Raw genomic sequence first — 6,824 nt, 5'->3', positions numbered from 1 at the left:
TCTAGTTGATTTGAAGCAGTTCCGAGAAAGTCTAAACATAATCCCCACTTCTCCCTCCTGGCACTTTCCATGTGGGAGATATAGCAGGATGTATATTGGTTTTGAGGACAACTCAATGGACAGTGTAGGGAGAAAAGGTCCTGGCTCCTTGAATGCCGTTTCTGGAGACACTGCGATCAATGTGGGAGATATGTCAAGATGTGTGTTTGTTTTGAGGACGGCTCTCTGGAGAGTCTTAGCAAAGAGGTCACACAGATAATCAGAGCAATTCTCAGAGACACTGAGAACAAGCTCCGCAATTCCCTCCTGGCACTTTCCCTGTAGGAGATACCGCAAGACGTTTCTGTATATTGGGCACAGCGCTCTGCACGGTGTTAGCAGAGACTTTCCCGGGACAGTGAAACCCTATGTCAGAGACACTGAGAAGAAGCCCCAATGTTCCCTCCAGGCACTTTCAGTGTGGGTGCCTTCTCCACGTGGTTCCTGGTTTCACTGCAGCTCTGAAGAGAATGTTAGCAAAGAGGTAACCGGGACAGTGAAAACAGTACTCAAAGACAGGGAGAGCAAGCTCTCTCTTGGCACTTTGGATGTGGGACATACAGCGAGATGTTTGCTGCTTTTGCGTTTGGCTGTTGGGAGATTTACAGCACAAAGATATCTAGTTGATTTGAAGCAGTTCCGAGAAAGTCTAAACATAATCCCCACTTCTCCCTCCTGGCACTTTCCATGTGGGAGATATAGCAGGATGTATATTGGTTTTGAGGACAACTCAATGGACAGTGTAGGGAGAAAAGGTCCTGGCTCCTTGAATGCCGTTTCTGGAGACACTGCGATCAATGTGGGAGATATGTCAAGATGTGTGTTTGTTTTGAGGACGGCTCTCTGGAGCGTCTTAGCAAAGAGGTCACACAGATAATCAGAGCAATTCTCAGAGACACTGAGAACAAGCTCCGCAATTCCCTCCTGGCACTTTCCCTGTAGGAGATACCGCAAGACGTTTCTGTATATTGGGCACAGCGCTCTGCACGGTGTTAGCAGAGACTTTCCCGGGACAGTGAAACCCTATGTCAGAGACACTGAGAAGAAGCCCCAATGTTCCCTCCAGGCACTTTCAGTGTGGGTGCCTTCTCCACGTGGTTCCTGGTTTCACTGCAGCTCTGAAGAGAATGTTAGCAAAGAGGTAACCGGGACAGTGAAAACAGTACTCAAAGACAGGGAGAGCAAGCTCTCTCTTGGCACTTTGGATGTGGGACATACAGCGAGATGTTTGCTGCTTTTGCGTTTGGCTGTTGGGAGATTTACAGCACAAAGATATCTAGTTGATTTGAAGCAGTTCCGAGAAAGTCTAAACATAATCCCCACTTCTCCCTCCTGGCACTTTCCATGTGGGAGATATAGCAGGATGTATATTGGTTTTGAGGACAACTCAATGGACAGTGTAGGGAGAAAAGGTCCTGGCTCCTTGAATGCCGTTTCTGGAGACACTGCGATCAATGTGGGAGATATGTCAAGATGTGTGTTTGTTTTGAGGACGGCTCTCTGGAGCATCTTAGCAAAGAGGTCACACAGATAATCAGAGCAATTCTCAGAGACACTGAGAACAAGCTCCGCAATTCCCTCCTGGCACTTTCCCTGTAGGAGATACCGCAAGACGTTTCTGTATATTGGGCACAGCGCTCTGCACGGTGTTAGCAGAGACTTTCCCGGGACAGTGAAACCCTATGTCAGAGACACTGAGAAGAAGCCCCAATGTTCCCTCCAGGCACTTTCAGTGTGGGTGCCTTCTCCACGTGGTTCCTGGTTTCACTGCGGCTCTGAAGAGAATGTTAGCAAAGAGGTAACCGGGACAGTGAAAACAGTACTCAAAGACAGGGAGAGCAAGCTCTCTCTTGGCACTTTGGATGTGGGACATACAGCGAGATGTTTGCTGCTTTTGCGTTTGGCTGTTGGGAGATTTACAGCACAAAGATATCTAGTTGATTTGAAGCAGTTCCGAGAAAGTCTAAACATAATCCCCACTTCTCCCTCCTGGCACTTTCCATGTGGGAGATATAGCAGGATGTATATTGGTTTTGAGGACAACTCAATGGACAGTGTAGGGAGAAAACCTCCTGGCTCCTTGAATGCCGTTTCTGGAGACACTGCGATCAATGTGGGAGATATGTCAAGATGTGTGTTTGTTTTGAGGACGGCTCTCTGGAGAGTCTTAGCAAAGAGGTCACACAGATAATCAGAGCAATTCTCAGAGACACTGAGAACAAGCTCCGCAATTCCCTCCTGGCACTTTCCCTGTAGGAGATACCGCAAGACGTTTCTGTATATTGGGCACAGCGCTCTGCACGGTGTTAGCAGAGACTTTCCCGGGACAGTGAAACCCTATGTCAGAGACACTGAGAAGAAGCCCCAATGTTCCCTCCAGGCACTTTCAGTGTGGGTGCCTTCTCCACGTGGTTCCTGGTTTCACTGCAGCTCTGAAGAGAATGTTAGCAAAGAGGTAACCGGGACAGTGAAAACAGTACTCAAAGACAGGGAGAGCAAGCTCTCTCTTGGCACTTTGGATGTGGGACATACAGCGAGATGTTTGCTGCTTTTGCGTTTGGCTGTTGGGAGATTTACAGCACAAAGATATCTAGTTGATTTGAAGCAGTTCCGAGAAAGTCTAAACATAATCCCCACTTCTCCCTCCTGGCACTTTCCATGTGGGAGATATAGCAGGATGTATGTTGGTTTTGAGGACAACTCAATGGACAGTGTAGGGAGAAAACCTCCTGGCTCCTTGAATGCCGTTTCTGGAGACACTGCGATCAATGTGGGAGATATGTCAAGATGTGTGTTTGTTTTGAGGACGGCTCTCTGGAGAGTCTTAGCAAAGAGGTCACACAGATAATCAGAGCAATTCTCAGAGACACTGAGAACAAGCTCCGCAATTCCCTCCTGGCACTTTCCCTGTAGGAGATACCGCAAGACGTTTCTGTATATTGGGCACAGCGCTCTGCAGGGTGTTAGCAGAGACTTTCCCGGGACAGTGAAACCCTATGTCAGAGACACTGAGAAGAAGCCCCAATGTTCCCTCCAGGCACTTTCAGTGTGGGTGCTTTCTCCACGTGGTTCCTGGTTTCACGGCGGCTCTGAAGAGAATGTTAGCAAAGAGGTAACCGGGACAGTGAAAACAGTACTCAAAGACAGGGAGAGCAAGCTCTCTCTTGGCACTTTGGATGTGGGACATACAGCGAGATGTTTGCTGCTTTTGCGTTTGGCTGTTGGGAGATTTACAGCACAAAGATATCTAGTTGATTTGAAGCAGTTCCGAGAAAGTCTAAACATAATCCCCACTTCTCCCTCCTGGCACTTTCCATGTGGGAGATATAGCAGGATGTATATTGGTTTTGAGGACAACTCAATGGACAGTGTAGGGAGAAAACCTCCTGGCTCCTTGAATGCCGTTTCTGGAGACACTGCGATCAATGTGGGAGATATGTCAAGATGTGTGTTTGTTTTGAGGACGGCTCTCTGGAGAGTCTTAGCAAAGAGGTCACACAGATAATCAGAGCAATTCTCAGAGACACTGAGAACAAGCTCCGCAATTCCCTCCTGGCACTTTCCCTGTAGGAGATACCGCAAGACGTTTCTGTATATTGGGCACAGCGCTCTGCACGGTGTTAGCAGAGACTTTCCCGGGACAGTGAAACCCTATGTCAGAGACACTGAGAAGAAGCCCCAATGTTCCCTCCAGGCACTTTCAGTGTGGGTGCCTTCTCCACGTGGTTCCTGGTTTCACTGCGGCTCTGAAGAGAATGTTAGCAAAGAGGTAACCGGGACAGTGAAAACAGTACTCAAAGACAGGGAGAGCAAGCTCTCTCTTGGCACTTTGGATGTGGGACATACAGCGAGATGTTTGCTGCTTTTGCGTTTGGCTGTTGGGAGATTTACAGCACAAAGATATCTAGTTGATTTGAAGCAGTTCCGAGAAAGTCTAAACATAATCCCCACTTCTCCCTCCTGGCACTTTCCATGTGGGAGATATAGCAGGATGTATATTGGTTTTGAGGACAACTCAATGGACAGTGTAGGGAGAAAAGGTCCTGGCTCCTTGAATGCCGTTTCTGGAGACACTGCGATCAATGTGGGAGATATGTCAAGATGTGTGTTTGTTTTGAGGACGGCTCTCTGGAGCGTCTTAGCAAAGAGGTCACACAGATAATCAGAGCAATTCTCAGAGACACTGAGAACAAGCTCCACAATTCCCTCCTGGCACTTTCCCTGTAGGAGATACCGCAAGACGTTTCTGTATATTGGGCACAGCGCTCTGCACGGTGTTAGCAGAGACTTTCCCGGGACAGTGAAACCCTATGTCAGAGACACTGAGAAGAAGCCCCAATGTTCCCTCCAGGCACTTTCAGTGTGGGTGCTTTCTCCACGTGGTTCCTGGTTTCACTGCGGCTCTGAAGAGAATGTTAGCAAAGAGGTAACCGGGACAGTGAAAACAGTACTCAAAGACAGGGAGAGCAAGCTCTCTCTTGGCACTTTGGATGTGGGACATACAGCGAGATGTTTGCTGCTTTTGCGTTTGGCTGTTGGGAGATTTACAGCACAAAGATATCTAGTTGATTTGAAGCAGTTCCGAGAAAGTCTAAACATAATCCCCACTTCTCCCTCCTGGCACTTTCCATGTGGGAGATATAGCAGGATGTATGTTGGTTTTGAGGACAACTCAATGGACAGTGTAGGGAGAAAAGGTCCTGGCTCCTTGAATGCCGTTTCTGGAGACACTGCGATCAATGTGGGAGATATGTCAAGATGTGTGTTTGTTTTGAGGACGGCTCTCTGGAGCGTCTTAGCAAAGAGGTCACACAGATAATCAGAGCAATTCTCAGAGACACTGAGAACAAGCTCCGCAATTCCCTCCTGGCACTTTCCCTGTAGGAGATACCGCAAGACGTTTCTGTATATTGGGCACAGCGCTCTGCACGGTGTTAGCAGAGACTTTCCCGGGACAGTGAAACCCTATGTCAGAGACACTGAGAAGAAGCCCCAATGTTCCCTCCAGGCACTTTCAGTGTGGGTGCTTTCTCCACGTGGTTCCTGGTTTCACGGCGGCTCTGAAGAGAATGTTAGCAAAGAGGTAACCGGGACAGTGAAAACAGTACTCAAAGACAGGGAGAGCAAGCTCTCTCTTGGCACTTTGGATGTGGGACATACAGCGAGATGTTTGCTGCTTTTGCGTTTGGCTGTTGGGAGATTTACAGCACAAAGATATCTAGTTGATTTGAAGCAGTTCCGAGAAAGTCTAAACATAATCCCCACTTCTCCCTCCTGGCACTTTCCATGTGGGAGATATAGCAGGATGTATGTTGGTTTTGAGGACAACTCAATGGACAGTGTAGGGAGAAAAGGTCCTGGCTCCTTGAATGCCGTTTCTGGAGACACTGCGATCAATGTGGGAGATATGTCAAGATGTGTGTTTGTTTTGAGGACGGCTCTCTGGAGAGTCTTAGCAAAGAGGTCACACAGATAATCAGAGCAATTCTCAGAGACACTGAGAACAAGCTCCGCAATTCCCTCCTGGCACTTTCCCTGTAGGAGATACCGCAAGACGTTTCTGTATATTGGGCACAGCGCTCTGCAGGGTGTTAGCAGAGACTTTCCCGGGACAGTGAAACCCTATGTCAGAGACACTGAGAAGAAGCCCCAATGTTCCCTCCAGGCACTTTCAGTGTGGGTGCCTTCTCCACGTGGTTCCTGGTTTCACTGCGGCTCTGAAGAGAATGTTAGCAAAGAGGTAACCGGGACAGTGAAAACAGTACTCAAAGACAGGGAGAGCAAGCTCTCTCTTGGCACTTTGGATGTGGGACATACAGCGAGATGTTTGCTGCTTTTGCGTTTGGCTGTTGGGAGATTTACAGCACAAAGATATCTAGTTGATTTGAAGCAGTTCCGAGAAAGTCTAAACATAATCCCCACTTCTCCCTCCTGGCACTTTCCATGTGGGAGATATAGCAGGATGTATATTGGTTTTGAGGACAACTCAATGGACAGTGTAGGGAGAAAAGGTCCTGGCTCCTTGAATGCCGTTTCTGGAGACACTGCGATCAATGTGGGAGATATGTCAAGATGTGTGTTTGTTTTGAGGACGGCTCTCTGGAGCGTCTTAGCAAAGAGGTCACACAGATAATCAGAGCAATTCTCAGAGACACTGAGAACAAGCTCCGCAATTCCCTCCTGGCACTTTCCCTGTAGGAGATACCGCAAGACGTTTCTGTATATTGGGCACAGCGCTCTGCACGGTGTTAGCAGAGACTTTCCCGGGACAGTGAAACCCTATGTCAGAGACACTGAGAAGAAGCCCCAATGTTCCCTCCAGGCACTTTCAGTGTGGGTGCTTTCTCCACGTGGTTCCTGGTTTCACTGCGGCTCTGAAGAGAATGTTAGCAAAGAGGTAACCGGGACAGTGAAAACAGTACTCAAAGACAGGGAGAGCAAGCTCTCTCTTGGCACTTTGGATGTGGGACATACAGCGAGATGTTTGCTGCTTTTGCGTTTGGCTGTTGGGAGATTTACAGCACAAAGATATCTAGTTGATTTGAAGCAGTTCCGAGAAAGTCTAAACATAATCCCCACTTCTCCCTCCTGGCACTTTCCATGTGGGAGATATAGCAGGATGTATATTCGTTTTGAGGACAACTCAATGGACAGTGTAGGGAGAAAACCTCCTGGCTCCTTGAATGCCGTTTCTGGAGACACTGCGATCAATGTGGGAGATATGTCAAGATGTGTGTTTGTTTTGAGGACGGCTCTCTGGAGAGTCTTAGCAAAGAGGTCACACA

The sequence above is a fragment of the Larus michahellis genome, unplaced genomic scaffold, assembly GCF_964199755.1.
Source record: "Larus michahellis unplaced genomic scaffold, bLarMic1.1 SCAFFOLD_178, whole genome shotgun sequence".
Classification (NCBI taxonomy): Eukaryota; Metazoa; Chordata; class Aves; order Charadriiformes; family Laridae; genus Larus; species Larus michahellis.
The sequence above is the reverse complement of the archived record's forward strand: the minus strand, read 5'-3'. Positions refer to the sequence as shown.